Below are 25,576 nucleotides of genomic sequence, written 5' to 3'. Positions count from 1 at the left end.
ATATATGTAAGTCTGTAGAAGAGAGAGAAGGTTTTTAAGAAGAAGTGTGTGTATAGAATTTGAAAGAGATGAAGAGAAGCACTTCTTGAAAAAATCCCAGCAACTTTGTGGCTCTTTAGCTTGAAGAAAATGGGTTAGGGTGGGGGTTTATTTATAGGAGAAGTTGGGTGGATTGAATGGTGGAGATTTGAGAAGGAATGAATGGTGGATGGAGTGTATCACATGGATTGATGACATGGCAAGTAGGCTGTGTTTCTTTCCAAGTGGGAAGGAAGCACAAGCTAGTATCATTGAAATCTCAGCTGATATATATATATTAAATATATATTTTCCTTTTCTTTTAATCATTCTTTAATTACTTTAATTAAGGATTAAGCACCATTAATTATGACTATCCCAAAAACTCTTAAATAAATATCATAAAAACTATGATAATTACCTAAATATTATTAAATGATGTCCTGAAAGTTTTGATCAACTTTAGTCAATGGTAACTAGGTCAAACATGGTCAACTGTGGGACCAACTGCCTAGATTTTTGTGCCCAGACAAAAAATCTCTGAATGCTATGAAATTTTTACCATACTTAGAAAATACCATTTAAATGATCCATACCAAATTTCAAGTAATTCTAGAATGTTGAAGTATTTTTTATAAAAATGAAACTATTATGTCAGCCTTTCTTCCGAATAAAAATATCGTTGGTCTTGAAATAAAGGAGATGGATCTTTTGACCAAAGTTTTAACTTGTATAAATACTTAAAATATATTTCCTAATATATAAAATATATTTGGATGATAGGAAATGTGTTTGAGTATTTTTGAAATATTTTCTCCGAGAAATGCTGATTTTACGAAACGGGAGAAAATTACTGTAAGTATTCATAAATGAGTTGTAGAACTGGATATTAATATTCCAACCTTGAATACTAATAATCTTTGAATAAAAAATCTTTTAATATATGTATGAATATATTTTGTAGTGAAGAGTTAAATATTTTTGATATAGCACGAGACCTCTAAAGAATATTTCTGCAATATTCTTTATTCGAGCTTGTTGCTATATTCCTGTTATAACACAGATCTAAGAAACATCATATCTTGATGTGTCTTCTTTGATCATATTTCCTTAGATATATATTCTATAAAGATATAGTTTTGATGTTTTGCAGAAATGGAATATCTCTTTTATCTGTTTATAAGACATGATTTTGCTAGTTTGACTTTTTGAATCTGATTTGGATCAATTAAATTCATGTCCTAATGGAGAGGATCTACGTGTTCTTAATTTTATGTTTAATCGTACAAATACCAAAATAAATAATATATCAAAGATATCCTTTCAGATAAGAAAATTCCCATAATCTTGGGAAGACCTTTCTTGGCTACAAGCCATACCTTGATAGATGTGCAAAAAGGTGAACTTACGATGAGGGTGCAAGATCAGTTGTGACATTCAATGTATTTAATGCGATGAAATTCCCTACAGAAGATGAGGAGTTCTTCAAGGTGGATTTGATTGATTCTGCTGTAACTTCAGAACTTGATCATGTGCTAAGGCCTGATGCCTTAGAAAATGCTTTAGTGGGGGAATTTAACATGAAGATGAGGAAGGCAATGAGCAACTACAATATCTAAATGCTTCTCCTTGGAGACGAAAGCTAGACATGCCATTTGAATCTCTTGGTACTACTGATCTCAAGAATGCTGAGGGAAAGCTCAAACTATCTATTGAGGAAACACTTACTTTGGAGCTTAAACCATTGCCTGAATACTTAAGGTATGCTTTTTTAGGTGATGCATCTACTTTTCCTGTTATTATTGCATCTGACCTTTTCGGTAGTGATGAGGACAAGCTCTTGAGGATCTTGAGAGAATTCAAATCGGCCATCGGATGGACTATAGCAGATATAAAAGGGATCAGCCCTTCGTATTGCATGCATAAAATTCTGCTAGAGAAAGGTAGCAAGCCGACTGTTGAGCAACAGTGAAGACTGAATCCTATCATGAAAGAAGTGGTGAAGAAAGAAATTCTAAAGTGGCTGGATGCGGGAATCATATATCCTATTTCTGACAGTTATTAGGTGAGCCCAGTGCAATGTGTACCTAAGAAAGGAGGTATTACTGTGGTAACAAATGAGAAGAACGAGCTCATCCCCACTCGAACAGTCACATGATGGGGGGTATGCATGGACTATAGAAAGTTGAACAAAGCCACAAGGAAGCATCACTTCCCTCTTCCATTTATTGATCAAATGCTTGACAGGTTGGTTGGTCATGAGTATTATTATCTTCTGGATGGCTATTCGGGTTACAATCAGATTTGTATTGCACCAGAAGATCAAGAAAAGAATACTTTCACTTGTCCATTTGGAACGTTTGCTTTTCGCACAGTTTCTTTCGGCTTATGTGGTGCACCTACCACTTTTCAGAGATGCATGATGGCTATATTCTCTGATATGATTGGAAATAATATCGAAGTGTTCATGGACGACTTCTCCATCTTTGGACATTCATTTGATGAATGTTTGCATAATCTTCATTTGGTGCTTGAAAGGTGTGTGGAAACTAATTTGGTGCTCAATTGGGAAAAATGTCACTTCATGGTGCAACAGGGCATCATTCTTGGGCATAAAGTCTCTAGAAAAGGCCTTGAGGTGGATAAAGCCAAGGTGGGGGTCATTTAAAATCTTCCGCCACCTATTTCTGTGAAAGGAATCCGTAGTTTTCTTGGTCATGCGGGTGTTTATCGGCGTTTCATCAAGGAGTTCTCTAAGATATCTAAGCCATTGTGCAACTTGCTCGAGAAAGATGTACCTTTCAAATTTGATGATGAATGCTTGGAAGCATTCGAGACTCTCAATAAGATTTTGATAACTGCACCAGTTATTACTGCACCTGATTGGACAGAACCTTTTGAGATGATGTGCGATGCAAGTGATTATGCAGTGGGAGCAGTTCTTGGGCAGCGCAAGAATAATATCTTTCATGTGGTCTACTATGCTAGTAAGACGCTTAATGGAGCTCAAATGAACTACACCACTACTGAGAAGGAGCTCTTGGCTATAGTTTTTGGTTTCGAAAAATTTCGATCTTATCTACTTGGGACAAAGGTGACAGTATTCACTGATCACGCGGCCATTCGCTATCTGGTCTCAAAGAAGGATTCAAAGCCTAGACTTATTCGTTGGGTGCTTTTGCTACAGGAATTTGAGTTAGAGATCAAGGATCAAAAAGGTAATGAGAATCAAGTAGCTGTCCATCTCTCTAGACTGGAGAATCCCGATTCTACTTCATATGATAAGACATTAATAAACGAATCTTTTCCGGATGAGCAGTTATTCGCAGTTTAGGAGGAAGAGCCATGGTTCACAGACATTGTGCACTATCTTGTCAGCAATATAATGCCTCATAATTTGAATACAGCTCAAAAGAAGAAGTTTCAGCATGAGGTGAAGTGGTATATGTGGGATGAACCATATTTGTTTAGACAAGGAGCTGACCAGATCATCAGGAGATGTATCCCATTCTGTGAGACAGAGGGGATATTACGAGACTGCCATTCCACAGTTTATGGTGGACATTATGTTGGTGAAAAGACAGCAACTCGTATTCTACAAGCAGGTTTTTTCTGGCCTACGTTGTTTAAGGATGCACATCAGTTCATTTTAAGGTGTGATCGTTGCCAAAGAGTTGGGAATCTTACTAGAAAGGATGAGATGCCTTTAAATGTGATGCTTGAAGTTGAGGTCTTCGATGTTTGGGGAATCGATTTCATGGGACCATTTATCTCGTCCTGCAATAATCAGTACATCTTGCTGGCAGTCGATTATGTCTCGAAATGGGTAGAAGTCAAGGCTCTACCGACAAATGATGCAAAGGTAGTGTTGAGTTTTCTTCATAAGCAGATATTCACAAGGTTTGGAACGCCACGAGTGATCATAAGTGATGAGGGGTCGCATTTCTGCAAACGTAATTTCACTTCTATAATGCAGCGCTACAATGTGAATCATCGTATTGCTACTTCATATCATCCGCAAACTAATGGTCAAGCTGAAGTGTATAATAGAGAGATCAAGCGCATTCTAGAGAAAGTTGTTTTTCCGTCAAGGAAAGATTGGTCTTTGAAGCTCGATGAAGCTATTTGGGCTTATAGAACAGCATACAAGACTCCACTTGGGATATCCCCATTTCAACTTGTCTATGGTAAGGGATGTCATTTACCTGCGGAGCTTGAGTATAAGGCTTATTGGGCATTGAAGAAGTTAAACCTTGATCTAGATGCAGCTGGGAAGACGCAAATGCTTCAGTTAAATGAACTTGATGAATTTCGATTACAAGCGTACGAGAACAACAAAATATACAAGGAAAAAGTAAAAAGGTGGCATGACATGAAGCTATCTCCTAAGTCATTTGTGCTGGGGTAATATGTTCTTTTATTCAACTCTCGTCTTCGACTTTTTCCTGGAAAGTTGAAATTAAGGTGGTCTGGACCTTTTATCGTCAAAACTGTGTTTCCACATTGAGCGGTGGAGATTTTTGAGAATGATCTGGGCCAAGAATTCAAGGTTAATGGTCAGATATTGAAGCACTATTATGGGGATACGGAAAACCGGGAAGTGGTTAGTGTCGTTTTATTATCAACTTGATCGAACTACTCTACGTCAAGCTAATGACGTAAAAGAAGCGCTTCTTGGGAGGCAAACCAAGATTTGAGACTATAGGAACCTTTAGAAGTTAGTACTCTATCCAAAAACCTTGGAAGCTGAGGCGCCCGCCTGCTAATCCCGGGAGACCTCATGGAGCCCCACTGTTGGAAATTTTTTTCAGCCTTATAAAAAAGAACACAAAAATAAAATACCACAGCCATAACCCCATTAACCCACGAATTTCCTCATACAAACAAGCCACAAACCCCACTCCTACTCTAATTCTAAACCTAAATCCTACCCTATATATACACAAAACCTCTCCATATACACTCCCATATACTTTCAACTTACAAATTCTCTCCTACACACAAAACACAAACTCTCAAAACTTATTCGCAGTTTTAATGGCTCCAAAGAGATCTCGTATTGTCGATAGCAGCAACACCATTCCTACTGCTGATTCATCGAGGGGTACTACTGCGAGGCCCCGATTGGTGGATAGGGTTGTTGAGGAGGAGTATGCTAGGATTTTGACTAAGCCGATTCTGAAGGAGAGGGGATTTTTGCCATCGTGGAGGGATGGTGAGTTATTGCCGATGATTGTAGAGAAAGGGTGGATTACTTTTTGTGAGTCCCCGGAGGCGGTATCGATGAGTTTGGTTCGCGAGTTTTATGCGAACGCCAAGGCCGACAAGAATGGGTATACTGTTGTTAGGGGGCTTACGGTTTACCAGCCCGAGGCGATTCGCCGTGTTATTGGGCATCGACAAAGGAAGCCCTAGGAGGAGAATTGGAACGAGAAGACCCCCGAGGATTTTGATTCGGATTTAATTATTGCTACTCTCTATCAGTCGGGCACTGTGTGGAAGTTTAAGATGGGATCTAACAAGTATCGTTCTTTTCCAGCTGTTGTGATGAACAGGTATGCCCGTGCATGGAATGCCTTTATTTGTGCTAATATTTTGCCTTCTTCGCATGCACATAAGGTTACAGTTGAGAGAGCCAGGTTGTTATGGGGGATTTTGAATGAGGAGTTTTATGTGGACCGTGGTGAGTTCATCTACCAAGGGATTTTGAAGTTTTTGAGAGGGAGGACGCACAACAACATCCCTTATGCCTCTATCGTCATGAAGCTGTGCAAGGCAGTTGGACTCCACTGGCCTTCTTATGAGCAGCTGCAGATGCCGTCCATTCCTATTGATTCATCGACGCTGAATGCGATGCAGGAGTGGACGGGTGGAGAGCCCGAGGAGAATGGTTTGGAATATCGTCTCCCAGGGGGACGTCCAGTAGATGGTGTGTAATAACCCCAATTTTTGGAAATTTTTGAAACCCTTATGAATAGTGATTTTGCAGATTATGCTGAATGAGAAAACTTTTCATGCCACACTATGCAGGGGTTCTGTTATTGATATTTTGAGATTTTATTAGTACTCTATGTGGTATATAAGTTTATGTAAAGATCGTCAGAATTCAAATTCGAACACTTTGATTTTTCCCGGAAATCCACTAGATACAGAAAGAATTGAGTATAAGGTAACAAGATAAAAAGGATTTAAATTAAAGGATTATAAGAGAGGATCATAAAAGGATTATAATGTATTGAGAAAGGTTAAGGAAACCCAAGTAATAAGATCCCGGGTATGATCCCTCAAACGATAAACGAAAACGAAAGTTAAGCGAACCGTATAACAGATCAGCGGTCATTAGGCAAACAATTAGGAAGTTAATCAAGGAGGTTAGGGATGATGAGGTCATCCAACCAATAAGAAGATGGCAAGTAAGGGATGATGACATCATAAGCATGATATAAGCATGACATAAGGGGAAGGAGATGTGGTTGATTTAAAACCACACAAAGTCAAGGTTAGAAAGGTAATTACCCAAAAACAAAACAAAAACAACCAAGCTAGCCAAAACAAATCAAAGCAAACACAAAATTATTTCATTTCTTCAACATTGCTCTCGGCTTTTTCTTCTTTTCAAAGGAAGAAAAATCAAAAATCAAGTTCCAAGCATTGTTAGATCACAAGGTAATTATCTAAGGTTCCTTGTACATGGATATGGATATCCTATAAGTTTAAGCTTTTAATTCCTTCACAATCTCTTCCAATAAATCAAGGAAGAAGATGGTGAATAGTAACCTTCAAGAAATAACTTTGGTTTTCTTGATTTTTAATGAAAGTTCAAGGTAGCTTAAGCATAGATCAAGGCTTCCATGGGCATTCCAAGGATCTTTCATTGATTAAAAGCTTCAAGGAAGGTATAACATCTCCAAACCCTAGCTTTACTTTGTATATTAGGATGATTTTGATAGTTATGGTAAAGAGTAGCTTGATGCTTGTTGGTTTAGAGTTTGGGTTGGAATGGTAGTGAATTGAATGTTGGAATCTTATGGTTTGGTTAAAGGACTTAAGTATAGTTTAAATTCAAGTTTAAGAATAAGTATAAATTGTTAATGTTGTGTTGATTGGGGCTGTTATGATGTAGTGAGGATGGATTTTGGTTGTATGGATGGATTGGGATTGATTGGTGGTTGAACTGGAATGGTATAAAATTGGGAAATTGCGTAAACATAGCCGTCGTAATGTCCGATTTACTTTAGACTGATTTTGCTCATAACATTAGGACCCGAGAACTCCCTGCTAGGTTTTGACCATTGCCATGTTTAGATAGTTCATGTTGCGAGCTTCGTTTTGATATGTGGTTCGTTTGAATCCGATGTACGGTTTAGGAGAAACGACCGTTTTAAGTAACGGCGTTTCGCGACTGAACCATTACCCCTCGCCTTACTTTGAAACATAGGTTAAAGACCTTAAAGGACTAATTGGAGTATGAATCATTTATGTAAAGTGGATTAGGAAGTTGGTAAGGTGCTCGCGAAAGAATCTCCTTAAAACTCTTAATGGTTAATTTGTTAAAAATGGTGGAGCCGAGGGTACTCGAGCGACTTAAGTAAATCGTTAAGCGCGAAAGCAAACGATAGGACTTTAAATGGTTAAAGTCTAGTTTCTTAAGCAACCGGGGTTTAATTCCGACTTATGTTGTTGTTCATAGGTTATCGGACCCACTCTAAGCTTAAGTCTATCCGCGAGCACTCAGGCAAGTTTTCTACCCATTATACTATTGTTGTGATGTATATGTGTATATGCATGATCTTGCGATAAATGCATATTTGTTATTAGCAAATTCTTGTGATATATTGTAGCATGTGATATGGTATATATGCATGCCTGTTTCATATTCTTGATTTATATATCTGTTGGTTCAAATGCTTATAGTTGCATAATACCTATGCTAGAGATAAGCGGTATTTGAGTTTACCCTTAGTATAGGGGATCAAAAGGTGAACATATTTCTAAACCGGGAGTCGATGTTCCCGAGTATATTATATATATATATATATGTTTATATATATATGGATATAGTTTTCAAAACTATTGATCGAATAAGGTTTATTCGATAACTTTATTTTATTTAATGAATATTATTTGAATATTCATTCGAGTTCTTATGACTCTGTTTATTCTATTTAATGATTATTATTTGAATATTCATTTGAGGATGTATGACTCCGTTTATTTTATTTAATGAATATTATTTGTAATATTCATTCATGGTATTATGACTCCGCTTATATTTAATAATATTCTTTATTTTATTAAAGAATAATGTTTCGATAATCAAACTTATTTTCGATTATTCAAATAAAGATAGTACTTTCGTATAAGTATATCTTTGGTTATTTAATATCCATTTGAAGTATGAGTTTTAAAACTTCTACTTCAATTATTTTTATAAAGATTATTCTTTATGGGAATATTATTTAAATAATAATATTCAGATATTTTCTAAATATATTGGGACTGATTAAAAAATCAGCAGTACTCCAAACATTCTTAAAAATGTTTTCAAGTCTTCAAAATGATTTTAAAAGGTAGAGCGGATCCCAAAACTTGTTTTCAAATTTAAGATCTTCCATTTTAAGGGGACTTGAATACTCGCTCAAAAATCTAAGGGATCCGGCTCTGTGGTGTATTTTATATTCGCAACGAGGTTGCTGTTTTGATGAATGAATTGATTACTTGCCCAATGTTTGGGAAGTAAGCCCATCTAATTGAGTGGGCATAAGCGACAGGCCGGGGTACGGTCTACCAAAGTGTAAGTGGCTGGGTGGCAGTCCATCAACGCGTAAGAGGCTGGGTGGCGGTCCAGCACAAGGTCCTAATACGACCAGGGTGATGACCGGTGGGGGATTCATCCATCTACTAGTAGAAAAGGTTACTTATTGGTATCTTTGCCTGATCAGCAAGATATCGGGTTTATGCCAAAATTCTTTTCGTTTCCAAAATTTATTGGATGTTACAAATTCTGTTCATACTTTACATGACAAAGGCTTTCCGGAAATGTATAAAGAAGATGTATATGTGGATATATATATATCGGGACTTAATGAAGTATCTCGTAACTTCATTTCATTCAATAATATTTCAAAGATTGAATCTATTCAAGTCTTATCTTGTATTCTCATCTATGTGAAGAACTTTTGAAACTAATTATAACTTGAACGGTGGTAGTTCAAGTAGTATTCAGAAATATATAAGTATATTGGAGTATCTTGTAACTTCATCTTTTAAACTTATATCTAGTAAATGATTATCTTGTGCGTGTCAAAGATTTTCGGAAGAACGTTGAGACAAGGTTAGATATATGAGATCACCTTGCAACGATTTTTTATACAGTTATAAACTGGAACTCTGTGTATATTATACACGTCAGAGGATTTCAAAGATTGTGAAAAGTATATATGTACATATACTGAATATTTTGCGACTTCATCGCATTAAGATATCAAACTTGGTTCATTTCTTTTGACCAAGACTTTCATGAGTACTATGAGAAGGCTCATATATTGTTAATCATTATACATATTATTTTGGTGGGCTTGCTGCTCACCCTTGCTTTCTTCTTTCATCACACAACAACAGATAGAAAAGATGAACATGACCAAACTCCCGATTCGCAAGCGATTAGGAAACGTTCTGCAGTTTCCTATAGGTGTTGATGTCGCTGTAGCTGAGGTAGGAACTACCAATAGGCTAGGCTTTCAACTTTTGATGTACCAGACTTATGTATCTTTATCAATTGTAATAATGGCAAAAAATGTAAATTTATTCAGAAATCCTTTTAAGGTGTATTGGCATATAATTGTGGAATAAAACGACTTGTGATTATTTTTGGATATTCATCTCTGAGACTATAACTTGTGGTGTGTGTGTTTATTTTGGGGTCACAGTACAGAGTAGTTGATTATTTATTAAGATTGGGTGTTATTAAGGGAAATGGAACTCGTGACAACCCGAATCCCCGACCCCGGATTTGGGGGTGTTACAGAAGTGGTATCAGAGCCAAGCATTATAAACCTCAGAGATGATGTGACGTTAAGATAATAAGTTCACTAAGATAATAAGAACTCTTGCCAAGTTCATAGTCGGGCTACCTAACGTAGTACTGACAGTTAAAACCCTTACGGGAACCCTTATAAATATCATGATAGTAACATAGTTCGTTCTCGTATAGGGCAGCGGGGCACCGAACCCTGAGGTTCAGGAGCATCAGCATGAGGATGTTTTATTACAAGTTGGAGATCAAATTGTGAATCCGATAGAGTACCCTAATGAGGGACCGGATGAGATTCATATTGAGAATGTTGTGGTTGAGGTTGTTATTCCGGAAAGGATTGTGGCTGAGGAGGATCTCATGGAGGATCCTGATGAGAATGAAGAGAGGACCGTTGAGGAATTGATGACCGTAGTCAGGGCGACTACCAGAGCAAGAATGGCCGCGAGGGTGGCACTAGAGGATGAAGAGATACCAAGGGCACAATGGTTAATGAGGGCAGAAGGAGTGGGGCCTTCCACGACACCAATTATACCAGTATCAGACCCTCTTCCAGAGGTTCCTTTAGACATCCATGAGGCTCCACCAATTCATGTTCCATCCCCGGTACAGAGCCCAGCACCTACTGAGGAAATGCCACCTTTATCTCCTGCACTATTTTCACCTAATACCGTGCTTGGTTATCCGTTTGGATCTCCTGGGTCTGCGCCACCTGCACCCCAGGGACTGCTAGATGCTACCACTCAGGCTTCTCTTATCGCTGATTATCAGATGACCCTAGGTGGCCTGTCTGAGGCCCGTAATGTTAGGAGTGATCTATTGGATCGACTCACTGCACCAAGGATGAAGGGAGGGGTACTTCCGGCAGGATTAGCGTATAGCATGGACAGGATTGAGGCTACCACCCGTGTTACAGCTAGAGGCCATCTTGAGGGTCAGATTGATCCAGCTCTACTTGCAACTATCTTGGACCTCATCACCGCTTTAATGGAGCAGGTCAGGGATGTTGTGTGTGCCCGCATTTCTTGATCCATAATAGTGTGCAGAGTCTGAGCAATCTGACAAGAATTTCATGCAGCACCGCTTTTGGAGGATTAGCCTAAGTTATGGATGATTAGTTTTAATGACTAGATGATTATCTATGGTAGTACTTTTGGGATAGAAGCGATCAGATCAAATGATGTAATTCTCTTTAATATGTTCAGTTGTTGTACCCTCGAACAAATGGTTATGTATATATTCGTTAATTTCAGTTCAGATCAGTGTGTTTGTGATAAGATCACATTGTTAATTGCACTATTAACACTTAAGAGAGTGTCACGAAGTTTATCGAACTTGAGAATTCATAATTTGCAATCGTGCAAGGACTGAACGAGGGAAAGACTTAAGCAAAGTAAGTAAGACAAATATCCAGAGATTATCAATTTTTTTCCAAGTAATATGCCCTTACAAGGAATAAGATTAGGGGCAAACCTTGAATGTGATAATCAGGGAGGTCACAATTAAGATATAAGGAACCCAGAATATAATAAAGTGGAAAATGAGGATTTTAAATTTAAAGCTGACCCCAATTATGGGGAGTAGGAAGAAATATTTAGACTGAGAAAACATAAGCCGAGCGAGATAGGGAGACCCGAGACGGTACTCTTATACGGAAATTCATGGACCTGTCTAAATAGAACTTATACTTTATTCCCAACCACCACCTTGAGGGAAACAATGTAGTGGGAAATTCTTTCAGGACCTCTAAGTCGCTAAGCTCTCAGAGTTCCAAGGAACAAGCTGGCCCATCCGAGGCAAGAGCCTGGCTAAAGGAAATAGAGGAATCATTTGAGATTCTAAATGATTGACGAACCACAAAAGACTATTTTTGTCACTTACCCTCCTAAGAGAGAGACCACCCGCTGGTGAAAGGCCAAGGAAGGCACGAAGCAAGAGATTATAATAAACTGATTTAAGATCAGTCAATTCTTTTCAGGTTAGTACTTCCCAAGGTTATGGAGATAGTGTAAAAGCTCTAGAGCCAGAACAAAGGCAGACGAGTATGATGAATTATGAATCTAAGTTGTAAAAGTTATCGAGATTCGTTCTGAGGACACGAATCCAGAATGACAGGATGTTTGAAATCAATGCTTATGTTGTGTTGGTTCATGAAATAATGATAAGAGAAAGGAAAATAAAAAGAAACTGAAGTGGAAATGAATATAAAGGCAATATAGTTTGAGGAATGATAAAGGAGTTGGGTAGGAGGAAACCCTAAAGACTCGTAGCAATAGAAATAGAAAAGTATATAATCGTCAGGATGAGGGTATTCACCATGAGTTAAAATTGATGGTTGAAGGCATAAGAGATATATATATTGTACCCCCTTTAAGTTGGGAGAATTCGAGGAAACCATGAGATAGTTCGAAGGATAAATAATGAGACGCGGATAGACTGAGAAGACAAGAAAGTAAGAAATTAGGAAAATTGGATGAAGGAAGTGACCTTCAAGAATGTGAAGTGTAAGACCGGTGGCATGATACCCAGGAAGGGAGACGCCAGGTATGAGAGATATCCCAACATTGAGATGACTGTTGAGATAAATAACAAAAGTAAATAAGGAATTATTAAGAAGAAGTTCGCGTTGAACACGGCCAATATTCTTCCAGAACATCCTTGTTATTGTTACCAAACTAGGCAAGAAAAGCGGGTAACCCTTGTTATCTTTTGAAGGCCATATGGGTTGACCTCAGTTTGAATAAGGATGCTACCATGAAATTGGTATAAACTATCGAGGTGGGAATGATTGAATAAGACACCCTTACCAGGGATATATGACTTGATTTATCCATGGAAGAATGCATGTACCTTTTTAAAGGTGGAATTAAGGATAGAACATCGGTAACTTAAAACGAATCCTAGGGGAATGCATAAAGGTTGGCATTTCACCCTTAATAGGGATAGTATGAGTTTTTGACAGTATGAATTGGAAAGGATTAAGGTAATAACAACCTTTAAGAATCAGTGGAGAAATTTTTTCAGAAGTATATAGACAATGATTCTGGTATTAATAAATGGTATCTTGTTATGCCCTGTATCTAGGGAATACAGGAGGAACGATTCAAGGATAACCTTAGAGGTTTTACAAGGAAAAAGGTAATATTCAAAGTTCTCAAGAATAGAAATTTTTATAAAGGAAATGTGACGTAATTATAATAATGCCAGGTGGGGCACGTGTTGAACCATAAGAAAGTATAGATCGACCCAATGAGGATCAAGATTGGTGAAAACAAGAAGGACCCAAGATAAAAGATGTTCTAAGTATGATTGAGAGTCAGTTGTGACAATAATTAACCTCTAAAAACTGAGGCAATAACTTATGGAAAAATGGTGATAGTTTTTTTACTCATCAGATTTTAAGGAAAACATCTTCACACAAGCAGTGATGGGAAATGAGGTAGAAAATTTATTTGGAGGTGGTTAAAATGACATTGATTGTAAGGAAATTTTACTATCAGGAAAGGCCAAAGAGGTGGCCGACACTTTAAGTGTAAGAGGACAATTACAGGCGCTCGTGCCAGAGGAATACCGTGATAATGGTTGAAGCCGTAAAGGTTGTATTATGGTTTGAAAGATTGACATTCCTTCTGATGACTGTGCAATACCCAACCGTAATAGTAGTTGGTAAAGGTTTAATTCGTGTAATCGCCATGAGCGGGCTATCTATCTCAGAAGATACTATCTTGAGATAAGCCAGGACCATGTTTCAAAAAGGACTAGACGAACCCTTGAGTTAAGTCTTCTATTTAAGGCATACGATTAAGAATGGTATTAACCTGCTATCGTTGCTTTGACTGAAACTCTTCTGCAATTTTATCTACTTCATGTCATGAAAGTACGTAAGAGTTTGGAGTGTTCTTCATGAATTATGATTGGTGGTTATGTTAACTCCTTAGAAGTATTCTATATGACATGTATGGACTCCGTATGGTTAGATATTAAGATTCCATGGAAAGTGAATGACAACAGTAGGTCAGTGGTGGACCATAGTAATGCAGCAATGATTCTGCGAGTAATGAGCTGATTACAACCGTGAGAGTTGTATTGGAATGGATGTTGAGATTGAGTACCACTAATCGGGTCGTGGTAGTGTATAAGTTATCATTGATAGACTAATTAAGTAGAGTATCTACCTATTGATTATTTATTCCCTCTTATAAAAAGAGAGTCGTATTACTATATGAGGAAGGTTGCGGTGCAAGCATAGAATTCTAGTAACGATGATGTCTAGAATGAGATCCCAGATTCGATTTTCGATATCGAGGGAGTTTCAAAGGTGATTGTGTATAAGCTCGAGGAAGAGCAAGGGTCCATAGAATGATGGGCGGAATAGCAAAAATATTTAAGCACGTGAAATGCGATGCTATAATACTTGATGTTGATATGTATACACATATGTTTTGTTCTCCTATGACAAACCTCTATAGTTCAGAGGTAGGTTCCAAGCTAGATATTTTGTGGCAGTATATTTTTTTATATATACAATTCTCTTCAATTCGTTCTTTTCTCTTCTTTTCATTTCATATAAACTGAGAAGAACAACCCTTCCAGAAGGGGAGGTATTGCCGAATGACTATCTATCTGTGTGATAGAAGCCGAGTAGGATACTAGCTATTGTTTAATTGCTTGTCAAGTACTAAAGGCTGGCCACCTTCTGTACTGACTATGCAATGTAACAAGTGTTCATGATCATAGTGATCTCTCAATGAATTCTTTTACTTCTATATGATGGATCAAGCTTTCAAAGATAGAAGCAGCTAGAAAGGAGTAGTACAGTACAGTGGTATTCCGAATCTAACACATTCGTGATACTAAGGTTGACGTTGTTATTAAAAGGTTATAGAACGCTAACGAGCAAAAGTATAACCAGTATAGTATTATGTACGGAAGATAGTAATGACTACGAACTGGAAAAAAATGGGTATTGAGAAGCAAAAGCTATAATGCTAGAAGCTATGATGAGAGTCTGTGCAATAGACTTGAAAGAAATTGGAATGATCACTTAACACGGATTGAGTTTTCTTACGACAATAGATCATATGTCATTATCAAGATGTCGCCTTATGAGATCCTTGAGGGAAGATAATGTCGATCTCCCTTATGTTAGGATGAAGTTGTAGAGCGCAAGATGCTCGGACCCGTAGTAGTCCAAAGGACCAAGGATATAATAGATCTAATCAGAGGACGGCTGGTAGTAGCCCAAGATGGACATAAGAAGTATGTTGATTTGACACGAAAGGACAAAGAATAGGAAGTAGGGGACCTAGTGTTTTTAAAGGTATCCCCTTGGAAACCCTTGGAAAGGATTGATGAGATTCGGAAAGAAAGGAAAGCTAAGTCCACAATTTGTCGGACCCTTGGATATACTAAAACATATTGGGAAGTTAGCATACGAGCTAGTCCTACCCCCGAACCTGTAGCAAGTTCATAACGTGTTCCACGTATCAATGTTAAGGAAGTATAATTGGGATGCCAGACAAATAGGGGCATATGAGCGTATAGACATGCAACCCGACGTAACCTATATGGAGCAAACAGGAAGGGTTATAGAGTGAAAAAAGGAACAAGTGCTTAGGAGAAGGGTTATCAAACTAGGCAGAGTTTGGTGGTAAGACCACAATGTGGGAAAATTTACTCGAGAGTTAGAAAGTGCAATGCTAAGAGAGTATCCCTATTCATTTTCTATCTGATTCCGGGACGGAATCCTTTTAGGGAGGGGAGACTGTAATAACCCCAATTTTTGGAAATTTTTGAAACCCTTATGAATAGTGATTTTGCAGATTATGTTGAATGAGAAAACTTTTCATGCCACACTATGCAGGGGTTCTGTTATTGATATTCTGAGATTTTATTAGTACTCTATGTGGTATATAAGTGTATGTGAAGATCGTCAGAATTCAAATCCGAACACTTTGATTTTTCCCGGAAATCTACTAGATACGGAAAGAATTGAGTATAAGGTAACAGGATAAAAAGGATTTAAATTAAAAGATTATAAGAGAGGATCATAAAAGGATTATAATGTATTGAGAAAGGTTAAGGAAACCCAAGTAATAAGATCCCGGGTATGATCCCTCAAACGATAAACGAAAACGAAAGTTAAGCGAACCGTATAACAGATCAGCGGTCATTAGGCAAACAATTAGGAAGTTAATCAAGGAGGTTAGGGATGATGAGGTCATCCAACCAATAAGAAGAGGGCAAGTAAGGGATGATGACATCATAAGCATGACATAAGCATGACATAAGGGGAAGGAGATGTGGTTGATTTAAAACCACACAAAGTCAAGGTTAGAAAGGTAATTACCCAAAAACAAAACAAAAACAACCAAGCTAGCCAAAAAAAATCAAAGCAAACACAAAATTATTTTATTTCTTCAACATTGCTCTCGGCTTTTTCTTCTTTTCAAAGGAAGAAAAATCAAAAATCAAGTTCCAAGCATTGTTAGATCACAAGGTAATTATCTAAGGTTCCTTGTGCATAGATATGGATATCCTATAAGTTTAAGCTTCTAATTGCTTCACAATCTCTTCCAATAAATCAAGGAAGAAGATGGTGAATAGTAACCTTCAAGAAATAACTTTGGTTTTCTTTATTTTTTATGAAAGTTCAAGGTAGCTTAAGCATAGATCAAGGCTTCCATGGGCATTCCAAGGATCTTTCATTGATTAAAAGCTTCAAGGAAGGTATAACATCTCCAAACCCTAGCTTTACTTTGTATATTAGGATGATTTTGATAGTTATGGTAAAGAGTAGCTTGATGCTTGTTGGTTTAGAGTTTGGGTTGGAATGGTAGTGAATTGAATGTTGGAATCTTATGGTTTGGTTAAAGGACTTAAGTATAGTTTAAATTCAAGTTTAAGAATAAGTATAAATTGTTAATGTTGAGTTGATTGGGGCTGTTATAATGTAGTGAGGATGGATTTTGGTTGTATGGATGGATTGGGATTGATTGGTGGTTGAATTGGAATGGTATAAAATTGGGAAATCGCGTAAACATAGCCGTCGTAATGTCCGATTTACTTTAGACTGCTTTTGTTCATAACATTAGGACCCGAGAACTTCCTGCTAGGTTTTGACCATTGCCATTTTTAGATAGTTCATGTTGCGAGCTTCGTTTTGATATGTGGTTCGTTTGAATCCGATGTACGGTTTAGGAGAAACGACCGTTTTAAGTAACGACATTTCGTGACCGAACCATTACCCCTCGCCTTACTTTGAAACATAGGTTAAAGACCTTAAAGGACTAATTGGAGTGAATCATTTATGTAAAGTGGATTAGGCAGTTGGTAAGGTGCTCACGAAAGAATCGCCATAAAATTCTTAATGGTTAATTTATTAAAAATGGTGGAGCCGAGGGTACTCGAGTGACTTAAGTAAATCGTTAAGCGCGAAAGCAAACGATAGGACTCTAAATGGTTAAAGTCTAGTTTCTTAAGCAACTGGGGTTTAATTCCGACTTATGTTGTTGTTCATAGGTTATCGGACCCACTCTAAGCTTAAGTCTATCCGGGAGCACTAAGGCAAGTTTTCTACCCGTTATACTGTTGTTGTGATGTATATGTGTATATGCATGATCTTGCGATAAATGCATATTTGTTATTAGCAAATTCTTGCGATATATTGTAGCATGTGATATGGTATATATGAATGCCTGTTTCATATTCTTGATTTATATATCTGTTGGTTAAAATGCTTATAGTTGCATAATACCTATGCTAGAGATAAGCGGTATTTGAGTTTACCCTTAATATAGGGGATCAAAAGGTGAACATATTTCTAAACCGGGAGTCGATGTTCCCGAGTATATATTATATATATATATATTTATATATATATGGATATAGTTTTCAAAACTATTGATCGAATAAGGTTTATTCGATAACTTTATTTTATTTAATGAATATTATTTGAATATTCATTCGAGGACTTATGACTCTATTTATTCTATTTAATGATTATTATTTGAATATTCATTTGAGGATGTATGACTCCGTTTATTTTATTTAATGAATATTATTTGTAATATTCATTCAAGGTATTATGACTCCGCTTATATTTAATAATATCCTTTATTTTATTAAAGAATAATGTTTCGATAATCAAACTTATTTTCGATTATTCAAATAAAGATAGTACTTTCGTATAAGTATATCTTTGGTTATTTAATATCCATTTCAAGTATGAGTTTTAAAACTTCTACTTCAATTATTTTTATAAAGATTATTCTTTATGGGAATATTATTTAAATAATAATATTCAGATATTTTCTAAATATATTGGGTCTGATTTATAAATCAGCAGTACTCCAAACATTCTTAAAAATGTTTTCGAGTCTTCAAAATGATTTTAAAAGGTAGAGCGGATCCCAAAACTTGTTTTCAAATTCAAGATCTTCCATTTTAAAGGGACTTGAATACTCGCTCAAAAATCTAAGGGATCCGGCTCTGTGGTGTATTTTATATTCGCAACGAGGTTGCTATTTTGATGAATGAGTTGATTACTTGCCCAATGTTCGGTAAGTAAGCCCATCTAATTGAGTCGGCATAAGCGACAGGCCGGGGTACGGTCTATCAAAGTGTAAGTGGCTGGGTGGCAGTCCATCAACGCGTAAGAGGCCGGGTGGCGGTCCAGCACAAGGTCCTAATACGACCAGGGTGATGACCGGTGGGGGATTCATCCATCTACTAGTAGAAAAGGTTACTTATTGGTATCTTTGCCTGATCAGCAAGATATCGGGTTTATGCCAAAATTCTTTTCCTTTCCAAAATTTATTGGATGTTACAAATTCTGTTCATACTTTACATGACAGAGGCTTTCCGGAAATGTATAAAGAAGATGTATATGTGGATATATATATATCGGGACTTAATGAAGTATCTCGTAACTTCATTTCATTCAATAATATTTCAAAGATTGAATCTATTCAAGTCTTATCTTGTATTCTCATCTATGTGATGAACTTTTGAAACTAATTATAACTTGAACGGTGGTAGTTCAAGTAGTATTCAGAAAGATATAAGTATATTGGAGTATCTTGTAATTTCATCTTTTAAACTTATATCTAGTAAATGATTATCTTGTGCGTGTCAAAGATTTTCGGAAAAACGTTGAGACAAGGTTAGATATATGAGATCACCTTGCAACGATTTTTTTATACAGTTATAAACTGGAACTCTGTGTATATTATACACGTCAGAGGATTTCAAAGTTTGTGAAAAGTATATATGTACATATACTGAATATTTTGTGACTTCATCGCATTAAGATATCAAACTTGGTTCATTTCTTTTGACCAAGACTTTCATGAGTACTATGAGAAGGCTCATATATTGTTAATCATTATACATATTATTTTGGTGGGCTTGCTGCTCACCCTTGCTTTCTTCTTTCATCACACAACAACAGATAGAAAAGATGAACAGGACCAAGCTCCCAATTCGCAAGCGATTAGGAAACGTTCCGCAGTTTCCTATAGGCGTTGATGTCGCTGTAGCTGAGGTAGGAACTACCAATAGGCTAGGCTTTCAACTTTTGATGTACCAGACTTATGTATCTTTATCAATTGTAATAATGGCAAAGAAATGTAAATTTATTCAGAAACCCTTTTAAGGTGTATTGGCATATAATTGTGGAATAAAACGACTTGTGATTATTTTTTGATATTCATCTCTGAGACTATAACTTGTGGTGTGTGTGTTTATTGTGGGGTCACAGTACAGAGTAGTTGATTATTTATTAATATTGGGTGTTATTAAGGGAAATGGAACTCGTGACAACCCGGATCCCCGACCCCGGATTTGGGGGTGTTACATGGTGCTACGATGGCTAGGCCCAGTGAGGCTCATGGCGAGGCAGGTTCTTCTAGAGCCTAGGGAGGTGATGGTTCAGGGATGGTTGATGCCCAGTACAGGAGGCTATCCAGGAGGATGGATGCGATGTACGAGTCACGGAGTAGGTTTGCACAGGAGCTCACCCTGGCACTTGGGACTGCTTTTAGAGGCCTTGGAGCTGACATCCAGTGGCCTGTTTTTGGTGAGGACTCTGCTTATCTGCCTCCTGACACTCCACCCTCTGAGGGTGATGATGATGAGGATTTCTCTGAGTAGGTAGACCCAGTGTTCCTTTCTATTACCTTCACTGGGGACAGTAAAGTTTTAAGTTTGGGGGTGGTAGTTAAGGAACATATTTGTGTGTGTGTCAGGTAGTTTGCATTCATGCATGTTTTTATTTTTTTTGGAGTTTGTGACGCTTGAGGACAAACATCGATTTAAGTTTTGGGGTGTGATAAGTGGCATTTTATACCACTTAGAATGTCTTATAATGGCTTGAATTGATGTCTTGAAATCAAGTATTTTGTGCATTTGATGCACTTTCGAGTGTTTTTGCATTTCAGGGTATAACTTGCGAATTCAGGGAGATTTCATCAAAATAAGCCTAGGTAAGTACTTGGAATCAGTCTCGGGGAGATGTGCGAAGAAATCAACAAAATCAGGAGCAAGAAGTTCATTTTTCCAGAAGCATGCCATGCGCCCACCTGGGATCTGGGGCGGCCGCTTGGAAGCTGAGGCGCCCGCCTGGAAGCTGGGGCGGCCGCCTAGAGTCGGATTTTCTGATTCTGCTTTTAATTAATTTGTATCCTATTGGACTTTGGAGACAGCTGTTTCTTGTGGACTTTTATATAGGTAATATTTAGAGATGTTTCACAATAAGAAGCTACAAGTATTAATAAAGTAAGTAAGGAGAGAAGATTAAGAAGACCATTTTAGCACACCGCAACGAAGAAGAGGAAGCATACGATATCTTGTGATTCTTTTATTCATTGTAACAGTGGATGCTAGTTTTCTTTACTTTGAACCTTAATACTCTTGTGACGTACTCTGGTTTTAATAAGTATTTTATTAGTTTATATTATTGTGTTATTATCATGTTTTCATATGAACCCATGGTGATGATGAGTTCTATCATGGGTTAATTGTGATCATGGGGTCGTAGCGGATTTACTATGGATTTCTTTAGATAATTGTTTAATACCTTGGTATGTGATGATTGTATGATATCTAGTATAGGTTGTTCTTATTCGTCTTATGTGTGTCGCGAACATATAAGATAACCTGTTAATCTCTTGTGAAGCGATAGTGAATCTTGAGATTTAAAATTTACCATGCTAGCATAGGTTCATGTATTGTATGCATGATTAGTGGGTAACTCTAACCGTTTTACTTGCCCTGTGTAATCATAATGAATAACTTGCGCTTAAATAATTAAGTTGTCAAATTCTGTAGATATATAGGGTCTCAAGATAATTGATGTCTATTCAACTTCTATCTTAATTGTGGATGCTTGGTAGAATGGTATTTATGCAATGAAAGTTAGCTTTTATCAGTTTTGTATTGTTTGATTAATATCATCACCGTTACATGCTAAGAGTAATAACAATAACTATTAAAGGAAGTAGTAATGAAGTTATGATCTCATGTATGTTTAATATTGTTAATTCAAGTATTATTTAAGTGTTTAATTCTCGTAGTTAATTTTAGTTAATAATTAGTTAATCAATCTTAAGTGTTATTGTCTTGACATTGAGAAGTAATCATACATTGGTGAGTGAATGTTAATTAAATATAATTAGTCTGAGTCTCTATGGGAACAAACTAGAAATCATTATATACTACTTGCGAACGCGTATACTGGCACATGCTTTGTGCCTAACATACTTCAGCGTGGGCACGCCGTCCTTGTGGATAAAATTCTGATTTCTTTTCATCTTATTGATTTGAGCTGGTATTTTCACGAGCCTTTATTCTAGACACCATCCTAACACCAAATTAGCACTAAAACCATACTAATTCACCTGATTACCTGGAAAATGCATGCAATGCAAAAACACTAAAAAAAATGTTAAAAAGAGTAATAACGTGAGTACATAACACTAATTCAAAGCTTTACGGAGCGTAATAAAGTGTCATAAATGCCACTCAGCACAAACCTTAATGACAAGGTAGCTATGATAGTGCTACAATAGGGAACTAGGGACGAGTTCTTCAAGATGTCATTAGCCAAGCGCCCCCTGAAAGCATGTTACAGCTGCAAAATAGGGCCGGGAAGTACATCAAAGTGGAGGAGAGCATGAGGAAGACAGTAGTGAATATCGAGCCCGCTGGTGGCAAGAAGCGAAAAACTGATCTGGAATATATTGCTAAGCACAAGTATCCTAGAACTGAGCAAAACAATGATTCAACCCCGAACAAGGGAGGGCTGGACAAAAGTTTACTGAATATGTGAAGTTGAATGCTCCTAGAAGTCAGATCTTGATGGAAATTGAGAAGGATACAGATGTTCGTTGGCCTAAGCCTTTGAAGGCTGATCTTACCAAGCTAGATAAGAGCAAATATTGTAGATTTCATAAGGATGTTGGTCATGACACCGATGAGTGTAGATAATTGAAGGATGAAATAGAGTTCCTTATTCAAAAAGGAAGGTTGAGTAAGTATACATGATATGGAGGAGATAGGAATAATAATGGAAAAAGAATTTTGATGATCGTATGAGGGATAAAGACGATTAGGGGTGATATCCCCAGCCCAGGGGACCGGTGATAAATGCAATCTTTGGAGGGCCACGACCCCGAGGGCCAGTGATAAATATGATTTTTGGAAGACCAACTATTGCGGGCTCATCCAGAAACTTAAGGAAAGCCTATACTAGAGAAGTTATGCATATTGTCGGGGAAGCCCCGAAGAGGGCTGGGACATGAGTCATAATGACGTTCGACGATTCTGACTTGGAGGATGTTAAATTTCCACACGATGATCCTTTGGTCATAATACCAATAATAGGGAACATCCCAGTGAAGAGGGTCCTTGTAGACAATGGTGCCTCGGTGGACATTTTGCTTCATGATACCTTCATAAGGATGGGTTATAATGATTCTCAATTAACCCCAACTGATATGTCGATTTATGGATTTGCTTGAGTGGAATGCCCCGTGAAAAGGGATAATTAAGTTACCAATGACCATAGGTCAGGAACCAAGATAAGCAACACAGATGTTAGGCTTCGTAGTGGTAAAAGCTGGATCAACTTATAATGCAATCATGGGAAGAACGGGAATACATGCTTTCAAGGCAGTCCCTTCTTCCTGAAGGGTTTTTAGCATATAAACACAACGAAAACGTAAATTTAAATCTTTAAAAAAATGAAACCCTCCGCAGGATCCATGCGAAAAATAATATTTAATTCGTAGTTCAGTATATTTACCTTAAGAAGCTTTATGTTAATGGAAAGATGGATGTCTTTAATGGCGATCCAAAAATGATGAACGGAGATCCTTAGAAGCTGCTCCTCAAGTGTGAAGCACTCCACCGGTATCCACCAAGAAAATGATGTAATGGACAAGGAGGAGATGGAGAGAATTAGGGTTTTGTAAAATTTTTAGGTTGAGGCAAAAATAGGGTTTATAATAGTATATTTATAGGCAAAATTTTCAGCTGAAAATTTTCCCATAAAATATTATTATTATTAACCCTTTATTATTCTCACTAATAATTAAAACACCTTTTAATTATTAATCCTTTTTTTAAACTCTTTAGAAATAATTCTCTCACTTGATTTAATTTCCAAAAATTAAATTCTTAATTAATAATATTAAGAACTTTTCTTAATTAGTTTATAATCAATTAAATCTCATTTAATCAATTATTAAATTTGTCAATTAATTATTTATTTTATAAATAAATAATTATCAGCCATTATTAATTAATTCCTCCACCATTAAATCATTCTCTTTTATGGTGTGACCCTGTAGGTTCAATATTAAGCCGGTAGTAGAAATAAATAATAATAAAACTATTTTATCATTATTTATATAAATTCTCTAATTCATTAAATATGATTAATTAATTAATCATATTTATTCTACATCGTGAGGGATACTTCTCAGCAAATCGCGACTATCCGGATAATACGAATTCACTGCTTAGAATACCAAGAACCTATTCAGTGAATAGTTACCGTATAATTAATTCCTTCTACCCTGCAATGTCACGATTAAATACAAGGCATGGAACTTGTTTCAAGCCTATCTTATTTAATCACTTGCTTTCCCATTCACTATGCTTAGTTCTATTTAATGTAAATTAGAAACTCCTTTGTAATTTCATTCACTGTGGCCAGAGATTCCTGAACTAACATAAGTGGATCAGCATTGAACATTCTCTTCCTTCACTGGAAGGGGTAGATCCTTTATTGATCATACACTATCTTCGTGTAAAAATTCCTATACCCAGTAGAGCCCTTATGATTATCCCTTGAGACTAAGAACTAAACCAAAACATAGTTCAGTGTACACAAGATGACTATGATGACCTCAAGTCTAAGGATACTTGTACAACTATCACTATGTGAACAACTGCTGACACGTGAGTGAACTCCATCAGTTGTTCAGCTATGGGAGTCATGTTCAGTGAACTTATTCTATAATAAGCACCTATATACTAGCTATAGTGTCACCACACAAATGTCTATGAGAAAAGACATCCTTCGTAATGAAGTAAGCATAGTATGTACTGATCTTTGCGGATTATTAATTACCAGTTAGTAATCCTATGACCAGGAACTATTTGAGTTTAGAGTTATCATCTTTTAGGTCTCATTATTATGATCTCATCACAATCCAAAAAAAGCTTTACTCTAACCTGTGGTATATCTTATTTAAACATTTAAATAGATATAGCCTGCAATAAAAACAAAACAAGTCTTTTATTAATATCAATGAAATCAAAACAGATTACATAAAAGTTATTCCTAAATCCTCATACATGATTGGACTTAGGACATATCTCTTTCAATCTCCCATTTGTACTAAATCCAATTACTCTAGTATCTAATACCCATCTTGTCTTTATGACGATCAAAGTGACTTTGAGAAAATGGCTTTGTGAGTGGGTCTGCTATGTTGTTATGTTGTCAATTCTCTCGACATTGACGTCTCCTCTTTCAACAATCTCCCTAATCAGATGAAAGCGCCGCAGGACATGTTTGGAATTTTTATGAGACCTAGGTTCCTTGGCTTGTGCTATTGCTGCGTTGTTATCACAATACAACACAATAGGCTCTTCAACGCTAGGAACAACTCCCAACTCAGAAACAAATTTGCTCATCCAAACGACTTTTTTTGCAGCCTCACTTGTAGCTATATATTCTGCTTCCGCTGTGGAGTCAGCCGTTGTAGACTGTTTGGAACTCTTCCAACTAATCGCACCACCATTCTGAGTAAACACGTACCCTGACATGGATTTGCTATCACTTTCTGATTGAAAACTAGAGTCAGTATAACCCTCTATTTTCAACTCAGATTCACCAACAAAAATAAGAAAAATGTCCTGAGTCCTTCGCAAATACTTAAGGATGTTTTTCACTGCTTTCCAGTGGTCTTCACCTGGATTGGACTGATATCTGCTCGTCACACTAATTGAATAAGC

This window comes from Apium graveolens, chromosome 6, assembly GCF_009905375.1.
Source record: "Apium graveolens cultivar Ventura chromosome 6, ASM990537v1, whole genome shotgun sequence".
Classification (NCBI taxonomy): domain Eukaryota; kingdom Viridiplantae; phylum Streptophyta; class Magnoliopsida; order Apiales; family Apiaceae; genus Apium; species Apium graveolens.
Note: the sequence above shows the minus strand (reverse complement) of the source record.